This window comes from Sapajus apella, unplaced genomic scaffold, assembly GCF_009761245.1.
Source record: "Sapajus apella isolate SASKATOON/1434 unplaced genomic scaffold, GSC_monkey_1.0 scaffold125, whole genome shotgun sequence".
Lineage (NCBI taxonomy): Eukaryota > Metazoa > Chordata > Mammalia > Primates > Cebidae > Sapajus > Sapajus apella.
Window position 1 is genome coordinate 1934706 of NW_022437065.1, and position 21847 is coordinate 1956552.

At 40.5% G+C, this 21847-nt stretch overlaps 1 long non-coding RNA gene across 2 annotated transcripts in view; it reads left to right on the top strand.

Moving 5' to 3' along the window:
- Window positions 1–2336: 2336 nt before the first annotated feature.
- The window catches only part of LOC116539053, a 45164-nt gene continuing 25653 nt past the window's right edge, over window positions 2337–21847 (top strand). The window contains exons 1-2 of one of the 2 annotated variants that reach the window (XR_004263901.1): window positions 2337–2423; window positions 4376–4461. This is a non-coding gene — a long non-coding RNA (uncharacterized LOC116539053). The remainder of the gene's footprint in view (window positions 2424–4375; window positions 4462–21847) is intronic. The other variant, XR_004263900.1, reaches the window with a different exon arrangement.

The window sequence follows — 21847 nt, forward strand, 5'->3', positions numbered from 1 at the left end:
TCCACTCTAATGTCCCGTATTCTTATCTTCTTTAATGATCTCAAGAACATTGTAAAGTTATCAAAGGAAAAATAAAATTTAATTAAAATTTAATAAATTTAAAAGGTGTCCCCTAACCCTAATAGAAGTGGGAGAAAAAAGGAGGCTAGATTTCCGAAATCCATGGAATGTCATAGCCAGAGCCAGTAGACAACTCCCAAGCATAAAAGGGGACTTCAAGTTGTCATGTTTCTTCAAAAAGCTTAGAGGCATTCTTTTAAAATGCCCGAGAATGCTTTTCAAATATCATAGCTAATCATTCAGCCAAACAGCGCCTTTTACTCTGAGAACTCCAAATTCTCTAATCACCCCTCACTTCTTAAAACCAATAAACTAGCGATGCCCTCTTCCTTCTGTCTTCCTTCAGATTTCAGTCCACCCACATCAACATCAAAATGCACAAATGCTGGGAAGGCTTTGTAAATCCTTTCTGGTGTTTTCCATTTATGTGACAGGAGGAAGGATGACACTTCCATCCATTTTTGGAAACAAACCAAAACACCCATAAATATTCAAGCTTATAATATTGACTTAAAGCTCAGTTAGAGCCCAGGCTGCAGTCAGCTCTTGATTATCCATGTGTAACTTATCCACAGCTAATTTTAAAACTCAAAATTACTTCCTTATTATTTGTGGCACACCCTTGGCCTCCTGTGCAGGTGTCAGCTCAGGACACAGTGAGAGGAAATGGAAGTGTGCCGAGTCAAGGGTCTGACTACTCGGATTCTGCTCTTGACACACTCCTGATTAGCTGGGTGACCTTGAGCACATGTTTTTACCTGCTGGGACCTCCTATATTTTTCAACTATAAAATGAAAAATTTGGCTTTATGCTTTTTAAGATCTCTTCCTGCTCTAAAACTCCATGAGGTAGCAAAGTAGTCAAAAGAAATGGGAAGAAAAGTCTACTGCAAAGATCCCGCATTGAAATCAGTAGTCCAAACTACCCATTTCCCCAATTAGATATTGTGTGGCCTCAGAACTACTGAGCAGCAGATGTAAGCCTAGCACCCAAGAAGACTCCAATAGTTATTTCATGAATTCCAAGGCCAAACACACAAGATTTCTGTATTTTCCAAATTATGATTCTCTTCAGTGAGCACAAATAGTCAGCTGTGTCTGAATGTGGAAAGGCTCTTTCTGTGTTTTTCAGAATGTTGGGTTGCCTTTCTGATGAAGCCAAGGTGGGGATTCAGAGCTGTGTGTCTGTGGGAGCCAAGACCACTGCCTATTCTCCCACCCCTGAAAAGATCCAATGCAGGAATCAGCCAGAAAGCTGTTGAGTCTTCTTCCCTTCCCCTCTTCTCTCTCCCAACCCTGGCCATTCTCACAAGCTAGAAAAGATGTCTTACAAAGGAGAAATCTTTGATGTCTTCTTACTCCTGCCTTAAGTATGAGCTCCCATACCTAAGCTTTTCTTGTAAAAGGAAGGAAGAACCATGGAGTGATGGTGGGAAGGGGCGTTAAAGTAGGATGAGAAGTGGGTGTGATGGGATTCCACTACCATCCTCTTTGATCTAATGCATTTCAAGTGTAAGCTCTGTGCTTGACACCAGAGTGATAAGGAACAGACATCATCTAGATTATTAAGAGGTCTTGGATTTGGGAAAGAGTAGGGAGAGACATATGTGAACATGAGATTCGTCAAGTATCATAGATGCTATGAAAGAAAGACACATAGGACCAAAGGGTATGGTAGGGGCACAGAGGAGAAAGCACTCAGCTTCATCCAGGGCCAGAATTATAAAGAAATGCGGCTAGAGGAGGTAGTGCTTTATTCTTGGGCTGAAGTACATTAGGTCATGAGATGCAATATTTTAAATGGTTTTTCAGTTCTTAATAAGTGTTGACTCTGTGATCCAGGGTTAAGTAGCATTGAATGACTGGCTTGCCAATCCAAAAATTCCTTATATCGTTATTTCTATGGGTTAAGATGTTCTCTGTTCTAAACAACCGGTAAACAATCATTAGAACACTTAGTGTTCTTTAATTTTGTACTTCCTGTGTTGTGCAAAGAGAAACCTCCCCTACCTGAACAATACATGGTAGAAATTGCAAAAACACGATATAGTTGACCTTGGATGTTTTCAGGTCTGAACAAGTGTTCCCCTGTTTGGGACCCATGCTTGCTTTCAGCTAAGTGCAGTTTGCCTGGAATAAACTACAGATGAAAGAACATACTTGGTGGAAATTCTATCACCCAAGAGAAATGTGAGGAGGGGAGTCGGGTCCCCCTAGCCTATTTGTGGATTTGTTTATACTCCCTCTGGTGGCTGATTCAGACCTGCATGTTCTGTCCCTTTGGCCTGAGAAGCAACCACACCCTACCTGATTCCAGAATCCCAGAGTACTGCTGGGATGGTGGCCATGTCCACATGAGCAAAGGTATGAAGGTTCAGCATCTGTTTGGGTTTGGATTTTAACTAGCTATTGGCTATGATGTTTGAAAACTCTTGATTTAAATTAATATATCTTATTCTTTTTGTGCCTAGCACACAGTTTGTGCTATATAGTCTTGTCAGACTTCATAGGATCATAGACTTCAGGCTCCTGTTATAGTTAGGCTCTTTTAGGTTTCAAGAAGCAACAATTAAGTAAGGTTACAAGAGTATCCCAATGGGATAAGGATACTTGTGTCTAGGAACCTCTGTATAGCTAGGCCTTGGGAAATTCAAAATGGACAGAAGGTTCAAAGCTAGTGAGCTATAACCCTTAAGAACAAGATTTTTGGGGTTCAACAAACTCCCATCTCAGTTCCACTCCCTCCCTCTGCAGATTTTCTCATCATCTACTAATCCCTACCTTCCAGCTTCTGCTTGCTCATACTTCCTGCTCATCACATTGACTTGCATAGGGCCCATATTGTCATATGTGACTTCTCTCTACCTAATGACTTCTCAGTTTTAGCTCCCTTTGCAAATAGATCCCCTTCTTTTGGTATTTCCTGCGTTTATAGTTAATAGACGGAGAAATATAATCAGCTGAATTTGTGTCTTAAAGTCAGGCCATGTCAGATCACTTATTGGCTGCCTTGGGTCACAGCCCTACTCCTGGCCATGAATGGGCTTATCTTTGAATGGGCCACAGGCAGGGCAACAGCCATAATTGGAGTATATAGTACAGCCCTGAAAAGAACTTTGAACTCCTTCAGGCCATCATATGGGAAAACTGGTACCCCTGAGAGCTGATGCAATGTGCCTAAGATTATACACATAACATGGGAGTGGTGATGGTAGGGTGAGACCCCGGATTTTCCACATACTGCTGAGGTTACCTTTACACTAAACTGCATGATCTGTTATGTTAAGTCATGTGGAAGGAGTGTTTTCATGCATAGACATCTTTTCACTCACCTATTGTGCTTGCAATTTGGAGACAAATGATCTCTTTCTGCCTCCTTCCCTCTGTCTCCTCCCTGTTCAGGAATCTTTTTTTTTTCCTATTAGAATTTATTCTTATTAGAAGCCATGGCTGGTCTATCTGCCAATGATTCCAAAGTCACTAAACTCAAACTAAGATTGACAGTGAAGTGTTTCACCAAGTAAGATTCATTCAGAAAAGGGAAATTATGCAGCAAACTTCAAATGAGAAAACTTGACAAATGAACCAAATTCTGAGTTGGTGAGGCCACCTAGAATGTTGGTAAGTTGTCAGTTGAAATATTTTGCCCTTTATTTACCTTTGACTGAAGATATTAGAACAACACTTTGGGGCCATCCGGATTTAGGGCATGAAGTAGATGCCTTCGATAGGCTGGGCTTGAAATTGGATTTAAAAGTCTACACTGCTTATGGGTCTCCCAAGACTTGCTTACCAGAAAAAAATTATATGAAAATCCTGCCATAACAATCACCTTGACAAATCTATTTATACTTATGGAATGCTTTAGTTAATGCAATGAGATTTTTAAACAGGAGAAAGAAAGCACTACCATATTCACCCCTGGGCTTAACAGAATAACATGACTTAGTAAACCATCCATGCAGATACTTGTTCATTTATTAAATATTTGTTGAAAGACTGCTATAAGATAAACACTGTGTAGGGAATACAAGGATAAAGAAGACACAGTTGACCTCAGGAAACTTACAGTCTAGGACAAATAAAAAGAGAATTACAATGCTAGAGCTGAAGAGTGTGGACATATCAGTCACAAAGGAGGCCATGCTAAGTCATCTGCATGTCCTGTAGTAGAACTGAGTTGGCTGTGTGTTACATCCCATCAACTCTCTGATAATACTGTCCAGAGGCCATGACCTCATAAGCAGATGACCCTTATGCTGTATGTCAGTTTCCTTTGAGTGAATGCTTCAGTAATTATACTGTATTCTGTTAAGGCTCATCATTGGATATCAGCAAAGTAAGACATCTTCATGGGCAAGAAGGATGATCTTTTCTGAAATCCAAGGTCATTCCCAGAAGGGTGAGTCCTTAGATAGGGACCCAGAACTCAAGGAGGAGCCTCAGGCATGTAAGAGAAAGCTTAGCCTCTCCTTTGCCTTAGGCTTGGCAGTATCCAGACATCTGAAGTATGATGCTGGGAGGTGGGTTTTAAAGGTCAGAAAAAAGCAAGAAATAAAATAAAACAGAAATAAAAGAAGTATTTCTTCTTTTTCCTGGGTCCTACGTGGATGGGAAAAGACGAGTGAGCTTCAGAAAGCAATGCATGCTTTGTGGGCAAGATTGTGCAGCTTCATGGTACTCTGTGTTTAAAGTCCTTGATGGGCCTCCAGCCCAGTGCTCATCTAGGAGTAGTCAGGAACCACCTGTGTCAGATTCTTCTAGGGCACTGGGTAAACATGCACAATTCTAAGTTCTACCTCAAATTCACACCTCTGAATCATGATGGAGAGGGAGTTTTAATGAGTATTTTAGAAGGTCCCCTTAAATTTGAGATTCCCTGGTCTTGACTTTATTGAGATTTTTGTGAATTTCAATATGGCTAAACTGCTTCTGCTCACCAAGCAATGTGTCTTCTAGTGTCATATTTGGAGATACTATATTTTATTATCACATGTGTTTGTATTTTATTTTATTACTTGGACTCTGACATTTCACTAATTAAAATGTTCCTGTATCATGCAACTAGTCTAGGCCAGGGGTTAGCAAACTTTTTCAGTAAATGTTGAATGTTTTCCACTTTGTGGGTTATATAGTCTCTGTAATCAGTACTAAACTCTGTTACTGCAACGCAAAAGCAGCCAGAGACAATATTTAAACAAATGGATATGGTTGTGTTCCAATAAAACTTTATTTGCAAAAATAGGAGGCTGATAGGATTTGGCCTATGGGCAATAGTTTACAGACCCCTATCTAAGCCATTAGACAACTAAATATGTATCACCTTGTAGAATCTCCTTGAATGGAACTACTCTGTCCTGTAATAGTAAAATAGTTGCAAAAAATGGAAACCTGCTGAAGTTATTTTAATGGTTCTTAAACTTGAAGGTATATAAGAATTCCCTTGGAAGATTTGTTGAAGTATGGATTGCTAGGCCCACTGGCAGAATTTCTGATGTAGTAGATCTGGAGTAAAGTCCAAGAATTTGTATTTCCAACAAGTTCCCAGATGATACTGATGATGTTGATCCAGGGCCCACATTTTAAGAACCATTGCCTTGAGTAAAGGGGAAAAGGTTATTAATAGGATTTGTATGAAAATTAGGAGTCTCAGCCACGAGGCCAAGAACACAAGATCAGTTTCACAAGGGTCTACCCAGAGACCTGGAAGAATTCCTTCTGCTGTAGGAACTAGGTTACCATAGGGCTGGCCACACTTGCCGTTATATGGTTCTCTATCCTCTAGATTTCTGCTTCCATCAAATTTGATCAAGTGATTTCTCTGTCAGGATAAACTTTTATTTTTACACATGCTCTTAAAGTCCAAACTTCTTAACCTGATTCATAGGGCTTTTCATGATCTTCCCACACACTTCATCACTCTATCCTCATTCCTGCCATCCTCTATTGGTGCCCAATAGGGACTCTGGATTTTTCCTCCAGATACTCTCCATATCATAATGTATCCCTTGTATAAATACCCATCTGCTCTGTTGACTGTGAGCTTTATGAGGACTGGGACTGTATTTCTCTTGTTTTATCACCAGTGACTTGCACAGACAATGTTCAGTAAATATTACATGAATGAAAAAATGAATAATTTCTTCATCAGATTTGCTACCAGCTACAAGGGAAGAGGTGCACTCAGGGACACAGTGAAGGTAAAAGCCTTTTTGGAACTGATGGTCCAGGAATATTTATAGTAATGCCACTTAAAAGTGGAGGGGGACCACAATGAGATAATATGTCACATTCACTAAGATGGCACTAACCAAAAAGACAGATAATAATAAAGGTTGGTGAGGTTGTGGAGATACTGGAACCCTCATATAGAACTGATGGGAACTAAAATGTTGTTACTCTGGAAAAACAGTTTGGAAATTCCTCAAAATGTTCAATATGAAGTTACGATATGACCCAGTCATTCCACTCCTGTGTGCCTATCCAAGAGACATGAAAACACATATTCATGCAAAAACTTGTACTCAGATGTTCATAGCACCATTATTCATAGTAGCCAAAAGGTATAAACAACTCAAATGTCCATCAACTGATTAATAGATAAACAAAATGTGCATTTATACAATGGAACATTATTTGGTCATAAAAAGGAATCAAGTACAGGTACTGATACCTGCTACGACATGTGTGAACCTTGAACATGTTATGCTAAAGGAAAGAAGCCAAACACAGAAAGCTACATCTTATATAATTCCATTTATGTGAAAAGGCTGGAATAGACAAATCTATAGAAACCAGAAAGTAGATTAATGTTTGCCAGGGGTTTGAAAGGAAGGAAGAATGGGGAGCAACTGCCAGTAGGTATGGGACTTCTTTCTGGTATAATAAAAATGTTCTAAAACTAGATAATATTGGTAGTTACACAATTGTAAATACACAATGGTGTGTAAATTATATCTCAATAAATCTGTCTTTAAAAAGTGGGTGGGAAATTGCTCAGATAGGTCCTAGAAGAAAGAGTGGAGTCAACTCCATGTTCAAAACTTGCTCCTGTATCTACTTTGACAACAAAGTAGAGCTTTGGAATAGCTTGTCTGACAATCAAGGTCATATATATATATATGTGTGTGTGTGTGTGTGTGAGTGTATATATATATATACACACATATATATATATCCATACAGCTTAATATATAGTGAGTTGTCATTAAAATTTTTTTGACTGATTGATCCAATAATATTAAGATGGCACTTAATATTCTTAAATCCTTAATATTAATTTTTTTTCCACAAAAAGCTCAATATCTTGAGTATTTAGCAGAATTTCATGTACCCCATAACTCAGTCTATTCTTATTGATGAAAGTAATGAATTTCCTCAAAATGCTAAAATTGCTTCTGTTGAAAAACAAAGCAAAGCACAGCCTAAATTCATTTAGGACATCTATTGAAAGAAGCTTGCATTGTTTACAGATCTGCATCTGCTTTGTACACAAAGAGCTTTTATATCAAAGCCAACTGTTATTGTATTCTCTCTTTATCATGCAACCTTTCCTGAATTCATGGCTCTGAGAAAATGCAGTTTAGCGAATAAACGTAGACTAGCAAGCTCCCTTTATTTTCGTTGATGTTGTATGATGCTAAAATTCCCATTAACGTTTTCCCTCATCAGTGATATTACGAACTAATTCTTATCACTTCTCAAAGCAAATAAGGAATGGCTTGTGATCAAAAACATTTTACAGAAATAACATATCCAATTTAGGAAGAAAGACCATTATTGCCATATAAGGATATAAGTATGAAAATAGTCATATTTGGTGAGGATTAAAAGCTTAATCAAATGGAAAATAAAAAATACAGCAATGTCAATCTGATATGTGTTTCTGAATCTGAAAAGTGACACTAGTATAGAAGAGTTAGAAATTGCTCAGTTGGTTCTCATTGCATGTGAACTAAGAGCCCACAGCTGGACAGTGGTTTATCAATGGTTTGGGGTCACTTGGTCACTTTCCAGCTTGGCCTCCAGCCCCAGGAGACAGGAGCCATGCTATCTGAGAAACCTTTACCTCCCAATCAAAATTATCTTTTTTTCTGAAATTCTACCATTATGAAATATTATAATTAAAAATTTAAGGGTTTGTCTATTAACCAGAATCTTCTATTAAACTGTAAATTGCCCCTGACAGGCTTAGTTGGCAGCCAGTGCTTTGCCAAGGGAATTGGAGCACAGAAAATACGCAAATTCTCAGTTGATTTTAGATTAGATAGTGCTTTCCTCTCAGGCTCTCAAGCTACTCTAACAACCCTTAGATAGGCACCCCCTTGCCAACCCCACTCACAGTATTGAGAGGAAGTCCTTTCTGAGGACCCATCTTGCTGGAATTTCCTCAGCCAAACAGTTGTCACAGGTGATAGATGTGACCCAAGGTGCTCCGGGGTTTGTGTAGTGTGAACATGAAGAATCTAACCTCTGTTCAGGTGACTATGACTTAAGGTTCCACCATTGAAGCCAGGGAAATAATTAAGAGTGGCATCTCTTCTAAGTTTGATTAACAATTTATTAAGCCATAACTGACATTTTAAAAGGCCATTTTAAAGGTGATTAGAAGCCATATATTCAGGTATTTCATAAACCTCTCCAGTTCATGCCAAATGAACAGTGACTTAAACAAAAGTAGTTCGTAAGCCTTAAGATTTTATGAACTTTTCTTATCAAGTCTCTCTTCCTATGTTTTGCTCCTTCAGCCTCAATCTATTCCTCCATTTCTTCTGTATCATTTTTTTTTTCTGGAAGCTGCCTTGGTCTTAACTCTTTTTCTACCTTTTTCCCCAGTTCTTCTTTTAGCATCCCCTCCCTCTCTGCTTCTTGTTTCTTTCTCTGTTTCCTCAGTCTACCTTCTCTTTAAATAACATAATATAAAGCAAATATAAAGAGTTGGTCAACAAACAAACTTTTGTTTCAGATATTATACATTTTAATCATAGTATTCTTATTTGTTTTTTTATAGTTTATGGGTTAGAATTTTCTATCTTTTCATTTATCACAAGCATATTTTTCTTTAAGTCATTTAGCATAGTAATAATAATAACTACTTTAAAATTCTTGTTAGTTAATTCCAATATCTGGGTTGTCTTGGGGATTTAATTAATTGATTGTCTTTTCTTTTGAGAGTAATTAACATTTTTCTGGATCTTCGTATATTGAGTATTTTGGATTGTATACTGGACATTGTGAATGTCATGGGGACTCTGCTCTCTGTTATATTCCTCCAAAGATTATTTCCCTTTTTAAGAAGACAATTAAATTGGTTGTACTGAAACTGCAAAGTCTGTCTTTTAGGTGCTAACTCATATCTCAGTGTAATTATTTTGTCTCTACCTGGGATACTTTGAGTCTTCCCTGTACATGTGATTCAAGAGTCAGATGGAGATTTGGACCAAGTATATACACTTGGCCTCATTTTCTAATGACTATGGGTTCAGATTGCCCTGAACCATTCATGTTGGGAAGACTGGATTCTCTCCAGTAGTTTCAGCAGCCCCTTTCAGCGTTATCTATTGTCTAATCTCAGACTAAATGCTACTATCATCTAATCTCAGACTAAAAACTGTAAAAATCAGAAGCTCATCCAATTTTTTCCCCTGCTTCCCAAGGTTGACTCCACGGCAGGATTTGGTTATTTTTGCTGCCTTCCAGACCCTCCAGGTGGTTTTCTTATTGTATTTTGTTCAGACCATGTAGCTGTTATCTATGGCAGAGTTAATCCAGTAGGAGCTTAGGAGCTTATTCAGCCATACTGGGAGCATGACTACCTTTTCTTGATTTTTGAAATGATGTGAGTTCAACCATTCCTGTGGTTTTCTCTAAAAGAATGCTAATTTACATTGCAGGTCAGAACCTTTGATTGATTTTTCTGTATGGGCCAGTGACCTTCAATAGAGACAGAGTTCTATAGCTCAGTCAAAGGGAAGGATGTCACATCAAGCTCCATTTCCATTTTTTCAACAAAATTTACTGTCATCCTGTCATGAGAAAAGCACTGGGTTGCCTGTTGTGGCTATCTAGGGGGCATCCTTGAGCTTTGTGGTAAGAGGGCAAAATTGACCTTCAGAAAGATTATGAGGCTAAGAGGAAAAAAAATGTTTTACCCTTAAGAAACACTGATTCTGTATCACGTAATTATTGTATGGATTCTTTCTTGTTTAACCCTCACAACTCTGCCAGATGACTATTATTGTACACTTTTTATAGATGAGAGAAGTGAAGCTGAAAGGTTGTACAGCTGGTAATTTTTATAGGCTTTTAATTTTAAAAATTAGTTAATACTAAAAGAATTAAATTGACATCTTACTGTGTTCTCAAAAATAACATGAATAATTATAATACAAATAACAATATCCAAGTGCTACTTTTCCTCTTAGCAAAAAGAGATGGTGAGGCAGTACAGTCCCTGACTTTTGACTGACAAGGTTCTATAAGTGCTAAGTATAGTTTTCTATTAAGATTGAAACCTATGAGAAAAAAGCCGTGGGCTGACCCATCTTCAAAGTGTCCATTTAAGATTATTTTCTGTCAGCCAGGTGGCTAATGGGCTGTGTTAGACAATGGATAGATATTGTATTCTGTCTGATACCATAGAATTGGAGAAAAAAAGAGCAATTCCACATTTATTTGGCTTGTCTACTGCCCAGGAGCCCAAGCTACAGAGAACATTTATTACATTTTAACAAATGGATGGTACCTCCCTATTTTAGGCTAGAAGAAAACCTCTGCTCTGGCCTCAGTGTGAACAGAGGCATTGGTGATAGAATATCCAGTGTGAGTCATTGTCCTCACATTGGGCAAAAAATAGTGAAAACATTCTGGGGCAAGTCTAAGGAAAAATGTTTGGTTAATGGTAGGTTTACCTAATGCTGGATTTGAAAAAAAATATTGACTACTTCATGTTTTACAGAGGAGGCTTGCAGACAAAAGAAAGTAAACACCCTATTGAATTTAATAGCAACTCTATTAAGAGATGAGAAGACAAGAAGAGATGTTTAAATCACAGTTGGAAGAGAAAGTAATAAGGCTGATATAGACAACAGACAACAATCTCAGCCTGATCAGTTGGAGATACTGAGAGAGCATTGGTTTTCAGCCCCCAACTTACTTGGTCATGAAAACACTGTGGCCTATAGGGTTGCATTTCTCCTCCGAGGTCTGCAACTCACTCTACGTTTAGTCATTTGACTTAGGGAAAGTAATTTCACCTCCTCTGAGTCTCAATTTTCCTGTAAAATAAGGTGGTTGGGCTGGACATGGTGGCTCACGCCTGTAGTCCCAGCTACTTGGGAGGCTGAGGCAGGAGGATCACTTGAGCCCAGGAGTTTGAGGCCAGCCGGGTCACATAGCAAGATCCCCAATTGTTTTTTTTTTTAAGAAGGTGATTGGATTAGGTTCTCTTCAAGATTCCTTCTAGCTTTAACTTTTAAACATCCAAGTAGAAGCTCCCTTTAAATTTTTACCCAGGTCTTTTTCCACTCCATCCAAGAATCAAAGTTTCTACATGTGGGAAAACAAAATGACATCAGAGTGGATGAGTTACTTGAAACTTTTGAATTAAAATGGAGACAAATCAAAATAAAAGCAGGGAAAATACACATTTCTTACCCGAACTATAAAATAGGTGGCAGGTGATAAATGAACAGAGTTTGGACTACTCACCAACTGTAAACTTTCCTGCACTTTTATCTGAAACTAACGGTTCACTTTAAATATCTACAATGAGTTCTGACAGAGAAGAGCAAGCAGCTCAAATAATGAAGGTCAGCAACTAAAACCCAAATTCTACTGCTTTAGAATGTTCTCAAAGACAGTTTTAGATGCATGAAGAGGAACAAACACATTTGTCCACCCATGACCCTGTCAGTAGCAGGCTGGGCCAGTGGTGGACATGGCTGGAATCCAAAGGTCAAATAGACCCAGAGGGAAGGACACATGGTTTGGGGAGGCCCCAGTGTGACCTTGATGGAATAAGCAGTTCAAGCTTAAAAGCCTAAAGCGCTGAGATCATGAAGTGCTTTTGAACCATTATAGCTTTGAGGTGCTTTGAGGGTAAAGGAGCTGCAAGTACCATAGAAAATTGGTAAGGTTGTTTGTTCCATTGTTTCCTGAGGAAGTGGCATTTTTCAGAACATTTCTAGAAGCCAAATCTTTCCTGTCCCAATTTTTTGGTTTTCTAAAGGATAGATGAGTCCTTTCTCCAGTCAGATAGCAGGAGTGAATGAAACAAAAATGACCTACTGAAAGAAACTAAACATACATGAAAGAAGAAGGAAAAGAGGAAGAGGAGGAGGAGAAAGGAGAAGAAAGGCAAAGTAAGTTATCCGATGATAGAGCATCTATGGGTTTTTAGAGAGGGCAGCAAATCCTATTAATGGTCAGGTTTTGAGTTACTGGTGGAAGCATTCCCTACTATGCACATGCCTTATTTTTGGTTCTCCCAAAAGCAGATGAGGATGCAGATTCCATGTAACTCAAGTGAGAGAGTGGGAAAAATAAGACAGGAATAAGACACCAATAAAAGGTATGTTAATAAGTGTAAGATCCCTGTGATCAACTGGGACTCAAAATTCTAGGAACTCTCTGAGAAACTGTATAGAATATATGGATTCATTCATTCGGGCTGCCGTAAGAAATAGCCACAAACTTGACAGGTGAAAACAACAGAGATTTATTCTCTCTCAGTTTTTGACGCCAAAAGTTTCAAATCAAATTGTTGGCAGAATTGACTACTTCATTCCAAGACTACCTCCGGAAGCTTCTGGTGGCTGCCAGTATCCCTTGGCATTCTTTAGCTTGTAACTGCATCACTTCAGTCTTCACCTCTGTCCTCACATCACTTTCTTTTCTGTGTCTTCTCTCCTTCTCTTCTCTTGTAAAGATCATCTCATCTCAAGATCCATAACTGAATTAAAACTACAAAGACACTTTTACTAAATAAGTTTGCATTTATAGGTTCCAGGTGGACAAGTCTTTTGTGGGGCCAGCATTAAATCCAGTACATTATCCATTAGAATTGGCCTACTGAGGAAGCTCCTGGAGTATGTAGTCTACGGACTCTGATTCCCCTTTGCTTAACAGTTGCTGCATGGAGATGACAAATCCTCATTCCTCTGAGCTGTCTTTGCTTGGGCTCCTTTAGTGCTGCTGGAATACCTGGGAGAAGCAGAGAGTTGCAGATGCTTGAGTTGGAAAGCAGTTGGATTCACAGTGCATGTACATGGGGACAGACAATAAGGTCCATAGGTAACCTTATTGGTGAGCTTGGGGAGGGGATGTGAATAGAGACACCAGTAGTGACTGTTACAAGACATAGCAAAATGAAGACACTACATGAGATAACTGCCATGTGAGTTGATGGGAATGGATAAGGACAATGTGAAAAGCCTGGGGCAATGCTGGAGACAGCAGAAAGAGACTCAGACACTAGCACAGTGGCAGGACTTGTGTATGACTCAAGTATGCAGTCATGAGTCACTCTGCAGCACAAGGCCCACAGAAAGTGGTGAAAAGTATACTTGAGGAAATAACCAGCTGCCCTGGAAAAGCCATTCAGAAGGCCCAGGTAGTGTCCACTAGTTGCTGTAGCCTCATCTTGCTTCAAGAATTTTTCAGGTGCATCTCAAATTCAGAAGTTGGCTAAATCCTTAGAGGTTGGGAGAGGATGTTTCTTGAACATCTGTCATTAATGAAGACCCCAACAATTGAGCTGGGGACACAAAAAAGGCCCCATTCCTGGGGAAGGATAGGGATTTGCAAAAGGCAGACAGGATATTATAATCCCAAACAGATAACCTTGGGTTTAGTATAAGTTTTTGGTCTTTGTAAAGGGAGAGGAAATAAGAAAACAACAAATCAAAAATAAACATGGAGTCCTGGGAAGGATTCCAATTCTGCTGGTTGATTCAAGTGCCTGGAGGAAGAAGAGTCAACACAATGACCCAGAGGCTTTGCGAGCTAATCTGGGCACCAGGTCTAATCGGCATCAAAGATAAGTCAAGGAGGAGATGGCTGGGCCCCCAGGATGACAGAATGCCAAGATTCTCTGGATTGAAGGATATATTTTCTGCAGCTATCAGGGCCTTTACAAACCTGGGCTGCCCTTTATCTGCTGGTGGCTCTGACAGGGAAAACTAGCAAAGGAGGTGGAGGATGGTATTTGAGGTTACCCTGGTCCAGCGCTGCCCAGACCAAATGAGTTTACTTAATTTAACTGCTTAGTTATTTCAGCTTAAATGTTTTCCATATTGTGCATAGAGTGTTATTATCCAATAACTTTCCATCTTTCAGTTCCAAATTTAAGGATCCTAAAAATGCCTTGTTTATATCAGAAATAACTGACTTGTTGATGGAGATTATGCTAACTATTGTAAGAAACAAACCTCAATATGTGTAATACTCAAACACGGTAGATTATTTCTGGCTCACTTAACATCCCAAAACAGATATCTCTGATTCATGAGAGATTTCTCTCTAAGTGAATTCAGAGATACAAACTCTATATGGCTTCACCATTTTCAGCACAAGTCTTCCAAGGTCACTAACCTACATCAAGCTAGGATTAGGGAAAACAGCTGAGAGAGTCCCTGTCGTTAGGGGCCAGGTCTGAGAGTGACATGCATCACTTCCCCCCGGTCCACTGCCTAGAATTTAGTCACATGGCTTCACCTAACTGCAAGAAAGCTTGAGAAATATAGTTGTATGCCCAGAAAGAAGAGGCCTGAATCACTCCTGAATAATGAGCATGGGGCCACTACACTAAAGCATAAGCAGGAGAGAGAATGGAGCCCTGATTGAGTTTACCTGCAGGTAAGACTTGGGAGGGATGGTTTGTCTCTACTCCACATGCGATTGGCTAGGCTCACTCAGCTAGGCTGGAAAGTTCAAGATGACCTCACTTATTTGTCTGGATGCTTGAGCATGTCAGTCCTCCTCCACTTGGTTTCTTTTCTTAGCCCCTCTTTCTAAGTAGGTGGCTTGGACTTCTTTACATAGTGAGCCAAAGTAGCAACTCATGCCTATAATCCCAGCACTTTAGGAGGCCCAGATGAAAGGATTGCTTGAGCCCAGAAGTTCAAGATCAACCTGGGTAACATAGTGAGACCCTGTATCTACAAATAATAATAATAATAATAATTAGCTGTATGTGGTGGTGCATGCATGTCATTGCAGCTACTTGAGAGGAGGTTGAAGTGGCAGTATCATTTGAGCTCAGAAGATCAAGGCTGCAGTGAGCTGGGATTGTGCCACTGCATTCCAGCTTAGGTGACAGGGCAAGATCGTGTCTCAACAAAAGGCAGGCAGCAAGAGAGTAACAGCAGAAGCTACCAGGCCTCTTAAGGCCTAGGCTTGGAGGTGGCATGGTATTACTTCCACTGCATTTTGGTGGGCAAAGCAAGTCACAGGCCAGTCTGGATTCAAGGGGAGAGGAAACAGACTGTCTCTTAATGATAGGAATGTCATTGTCTAAGTCTGTTCAGACTGCTATAACAAAATACCATAAGCTGAATGGCTTATAAACAGCAGACATTATTTCTCACAGTTCTGCAGGTTGAGAAGTCCAAGATCAAAGTTCAGGCAGATTCAGCATCTGGTGAGGGCCCATACCTCATAGATGGTGCCTTATTGCTGCATCCTCACATGATGGAAGGGGAGAATGAACTCCCTGGTCTCTTTTATAAGGGTACTAATCCCATTCATAGGGGCTCCAACCTCATGACCTAATCACCTACCAAAAGCCCTACCTCTTAATGTTGTCACCCTGGGGATTAGGTTTCAATGCGTGATTTTTAGAAGACATAATCATTCAGATCACAGCAGTCATTTGTGTACAGGATGGGAGGAATTGTTGGCCGCAATATTCATAGGCACAAGCGGCAGGCAAGAGGTGGGGAGCCAGGCCTGAAGGACATGGGCCTCAGAAAGTACAGCAGTGAATGGCAAGCGGATGTCTTCATATTTGGGAGAAAAAGTGACAGGGATGGCTGGCGGCAAGTGATATTGGCACAGCCATGGGGATTGGCATTGCACATGTTACTTCAATCCCTACAATGCCTGGTGGTGGAGGGGTCAGATCAGAGGTTTCAATATTGAGTTAAGAGTCCCCATGCATGTGTTCATTCATGTCCCACAAGAAGACTATTACAGAAATGTACTTTACTATTCTAGCTTATTTTTTTTTTTTTTAGTTTCTCTCTTTGCTTTTTAAGATCCTTGAAGGTTGAGATGGTGTCTTATTCTGATATGTCCTTAGCACCTAGTTTAGTCTGTGACATAGTAGATCTCTAACGAATGTTTGTTGAACACTGTATAGGCAAGGACTGCAGTGTTCAGCATGTTCTTGCCAGGGCTGCCCCTCCACTGACCTTGACAAGGCCCAAAATAGACCTGAAGAGGGTTTCCCAGAGTTTTGTGGGCTCCTGAAATTCTTACCCCTTGTCCTTCTATCACACACCCATATGGGTCCCAAGAACAGAACCACAGTTGCAACCACTAATCATCTACTCCTTCCCAAGAGACCATGTGTACTTGTCCCATCATGCCTCACATCCTGATTTATCTTGGCCACCACCCTCTGTCCTATTCCTTCAGATTTCTCTAAGACCCCTCTTCTCAAATGGCTCTGAATGTCCCCCAAGCTGACTCGGTCTCCCAATTCCAACCTGCACTCCCCAGCCTTGTGGACACTTCAACTCTGCCCTCTGGAACATGTGATCTTTATCTACATAATAATGTGTATTCTCAAGCTCTTCACTAAACTTAAAGGAAAATAAAATAAAGATCAAAGATTGAGCTCTTCGTGAAGAAGTTTTATTGCTAAGGAGTAATGGGATCCAGCATGGAGTCTAGATTGTGGGAGATGAGGTTCAGGGAGAGAGAAATAGGGCAGATCTCTTAAAGCCAAAGGATTGAGTGTTTCCATCCCATATTAGAAAAGCAAAATCTCTTATGCTGGTGATAGTTGGGCTTGTTAAACAGATGAGCCCTGGGGAGGAGGGATAATTTACTGTGCTTGTAGGCTGACCGTTTGAGAATCATGCTGTCCAGCTGCATCTCTTGCATATGCCATAAGTCTGAGCTAGGGTTACAGAAATTTATCAGGGCACCATTGGTATGATCAGGCTAGGTAGTCAGATCAGGGATTGGCAGAATATTCCTTTCACTTTTTGCCTACCTGAATTCTGTCTCAATCCCGGAAACACTACATCCCATTCAACCCTTACAAGAAGTGGTATTTTCTTACCACCTGTCACACCCAAAGCCCATGAATCCTGGGCCTGGAGAAGGGATAATGATTTTACTTGCAGGTTATTTTGTCCCTCCTTTATCCCTAAAGCACTCAGATCCCTGGAAGCAATTCTTATAGATCACATTCTATGATATGGTTTAGATGTTGAAATGTGACCTCCAATGTCACATTAGAGGTGGACCTAGTGGGAGCTGTTTGTATCATGAGGGTGGATCTCTCATTAATTATTTGGTGCTGTCATCACAATAATGAGTGAGTTCTCTCTGTATGAGTCCATGAGAGATCTGATTGTTTAAAGGAGCATGGCACATCACCTCTTCTCTCTCTAGCTTCCTCTAACCATGTGATGTGCTGGCTCCTCATCACCTTCCGACATGATTGTAATCTCCCTAAAGCCTCACCAGAAGCCAAGAAGATGCTGGCACCATGCTTATATAGCCTGCAGAACCATGAGTCAAATACATCTCTTTTCTCTATAAATTATCAAGTCTCAGGTATTCCTTTATAGCAACACAAAATGGATCAATGCACTCCCCATGTCCTCTTTCTGCTAGCTCAGATCATTTGAAAAGTTGACACCAAGACAAGATCAGACATACAAGAGATTTACTGGAGAAACTACCATTGAGGGGAAAAACTGGAGAGGGAACTGGAGGAAGTAGAGAGAGCCTTCAGCACATGATACAGGTCTAATTCTGTAGAAGGAAGGGTGGTTGGAAAAGTCTGAATTTAGTGCATATCTAAGAAAGTTTTGGCAAAGCTCATGAGGAGTCCTTGGGCCAAAGGGGCAGATCAGAGGAGTCCTGCATCTCTGATCCATGTGCCTGCCTCAGTATCCCTGCTGTGCTCTCATGGCTGAGAGCAGCTGGTGGAGGGCATGGCTGCAATGTGGTAATGGATTTCAGAGTGCAGCCACAGGTCAGTTATACTCCTGACAGTCAGAGGTCTGAGAAGAACATTCTTGTGACTATCAAAGTCTCCCTGTTGCAATCATCTTCCATCAGACACACACCACCACCACTTTTTACTGGGTTTTATCACCAGGACCACTATCTTTCTCTGCACCACTACAACTTTCTTAACTCTTCGCCATTTCAACATACACCTAGAGAGCCCTTCCAGCATTGTGACCTCTCATTGCCTTGACATGCCCACTTTGTATGGTCTTTATCACCTCCATCTCAGCTACCCATTGCCAAGGTCGCATTAACAAAACCTTAGTTCCCAGCTTCCCATATTCCCACCTTGTATCATCCCAGATCTCTTTCTCTAGTGATTTGGAGCCAATCAATCTTGGAGGACCTTTAGGTCCCCAGTCCTGTCATTGCACCAACTTTTCACTGCATCTTACCTTGTTTACTCTCTCCTTCTTCTCCTTTTTCACCTTAGAGTCCACAGCCCATTCCCATAACCACTTCTTGCACATACTTTCAATTCCTTGTACATTCTCTCAATTCCATTATTTTGCTTGCCCTTGATAAGCAAGCTCAGCCTTGCTTAATTCCAGCCTGCCACCTCTTTAAACCCAGCTCCTAAGCAACTAAATGTGGCTGGTGAAAAACATTCAACCACTGCTGACTGGTCTCACTTGAAATTTATGGCGGCAGGCCTCAAGTGGGACCTCAGTGCAGCCAAGCAATCTTACCCCATTTCCCCAGTCAGTTCTCCTTCCTCATTCTCTGAGATGACTATTTCATACATTTTCACCTTTACTCAAACCTCCAACAATTCCTCCCCCTTCCTTCTTATCAGCTGATGAGCTTCTTCCCTATTTCCCAAAGATAGAAGCAATTAGAGGAGAACTTGCTTCCTTTCTGCCACACCATCTGCCTACCTACCCAAATCCATACTCACAAACCCTGCTTTTCCTCCCATAAAATGGATAAACTTTGTGTTATTTTGTACCAGGTTAGCCCCACCAAGTGTGAACTGGATCCTATCTTCTATTGCTTATTCAAGGCATTGGTCTTGCAATTATCTCTTCTCTCCCCTGCTCCTTCCATTTTTCTCTCTTCACTGGATTATTTCCATCACCATAAAAACATGCTATAATACCTGCCATTAAAAATAGTTTAAAAACCTTCCTGGTGCACACATCTCTCCAGCTACCATCCATTCTCCTCCCCATCTTTACAGTAAAATTGCTTTTGTCTATGCCTGCCATCTCTACTTCCTCTCCTCCCATGACCCTTGAGCCCCCTCCAATCTGGTGTCAGGAAATGAGGATTATTTGTCCAGCCCCTCTTGTTAATCTGCAGTAAACATTTTACAGTGTCAGATTGCTTCCCTTTCTCCAGTGTTCTTCTGAGTAGATCATTCTGATTTCAGCAGACTCTTTCTGAGTAGCAAACCCACAGGCTCCAGGATCTAGTTGGTTTGGGGCGAAGTTGATCCAGGTACTTCTTTTCTCAAGACCCTTATAATAGGGCACCCAGAGTGTATACTGATGACAGACTTGATGGAGACCCATTTTGCTTCACCAGGTTCACTCATTCTGAGTCCCCATCTTACCCTGGATATTCCTGTGCTCTCGTGTCTGAAGCCTCATCCTCCACTCCAGCAATGCAAAAAAGGAAAAAAAATGTGCTACTGAAGTTTCTCAGCTCTGAGGTCCTTCTTTATTCTCAGTTCTAGGACCTGGGCACCACCTTGTGCTCACAGATGAACACTTGTTCAGATAGCACCTGGCACAAGTTTTACACAGGCTGCCTTCACTTATCTTTTAAAAAACATGAGGGCTCTCCTTTGGGGATTGTCTTCCCAGCTGTATGAACTGGAAAGACAAGCACATAAGAAATAGCAAATCAATTAATTTAAAAAATACTTGTTAATTAACAGCTCTGTGTTAAGTGCATAGTTATAGCAGTGATCAAAGGAAGCAAATTCATGTCCATATGGATCTTACACTCTAATGTTACCTATCATCTATTAGTCATGTATCTTATTTGCCTGTTAGCTATATATCTATGGAAGCCTATATTATATTTTTCTAAACAAAATCTCAAGCTAAGTAAGGGAAACGTGTCCTATGGCCACCCTTCCCCTCATATCCCAAATCAACCTTCACATCTTTATACCTATTGTCAACCCTCTGTAGACATGGCCTATTCACTGATGGGCACAAATGGATCATGATTGCCAGTTCTATAAATTTTTGCATGTGATACTCAATAGCCATCTTATAAGACATAGAGCCATTACCATTAGCTTCACATCACCATTAGGGAATTTCTGGTTCAGAGACATTAAGCAAATTTCATTAGGTTAATCAGCTGTTTAGAGGTTGAGCTGGAGCTTGAAGTTGAGACTTGTACACTCAGATTGGAAAGTGTTACAGGCCATATCGGTCATAAAGGTTCTTACCAGGTATCCAGAAAAAAATATGAATGTGCAAGATTTGTTTCTGTAGCACTATTGCTTGCATAGAGGTATTTTGTTAGCCTTGTGGTGGCCAAGGGAGTATTACAGTCCTCATCTGCCTATTTTCATTCATCTTGAACTCAAAATGGTGCCTGAGTAATGATGACCTCACCCAATTTACATTTATCCCTAGTAGCAGGAGACAAGATTCACAATAATGTTCTTTAGTTCTTTACTGAATAGTCATCCATATTACGTATTTCCAATTTATAATCACACATATAATAACATAGTTTTGTTATTCAAGAGTGAGACTGTGATAGTATTTACTGAGGCCCTTGACAATTGCTATTCTAAGCATTACACAGATTATATATTTTTAATCATGCTGGACTCAGATATGAAATTATGAGGTACATATAATGTGTATTACCAATATGTAGCCCCTACCTAAGCCTGTTCTTCCATAGATAAGTATCTTTGTTCTTCACAAACTCCCAACACTTGATGAAGAAACAGTAAGTGGAAACATATAACCTCTAGGGGGAGCTCAAGGCTTCTCTCTCCTCCCTCTCTGCTCTAGGGAGGATGAGGGCTGGTAGAAATGGTCAAGGGCAAGGATATTATTGGACCCAGGTGTGGGTAGGTGAACTTTGACTATGCCTAGCCAGGAGGTTAATGGGTTCTGCATAATTTTTTTTTAACCTTCCCTGGGAATGCAACCTTTTGAGAATCCTCTGTGGCTGCTGTCACAGGAGTGGCCCTTTCCACATGGAAGAAACCCTGGCAGAAACTGGATGGGTCAGAGAAAAAGATGATGCATGGACATACTTCAGTCTGGGCCTTAGGGAAGAGGAGCAATGGAATCCTGTGGCTTGCCATGACTCAGCCATGCTCTCTAGATCCAGGGGTTCCACACATGGGTGCATAGGGGATTGGGGTCAAAGTCATATGGCATTAAGCAAAGGAACTTTACTGGGAAGTCTCTCTGATGAGCTCTTAGGTGAGCCTAGTAGGGCTGTTGGTGGCCACTGTGGGTTAATGTGTGTGGGTGAACTTGGGGATCATGAGGCCTAACTCGTCCCCTCATTAGTAATACAAGTAACATAAACCAGCAAAGAAATCCAATTTA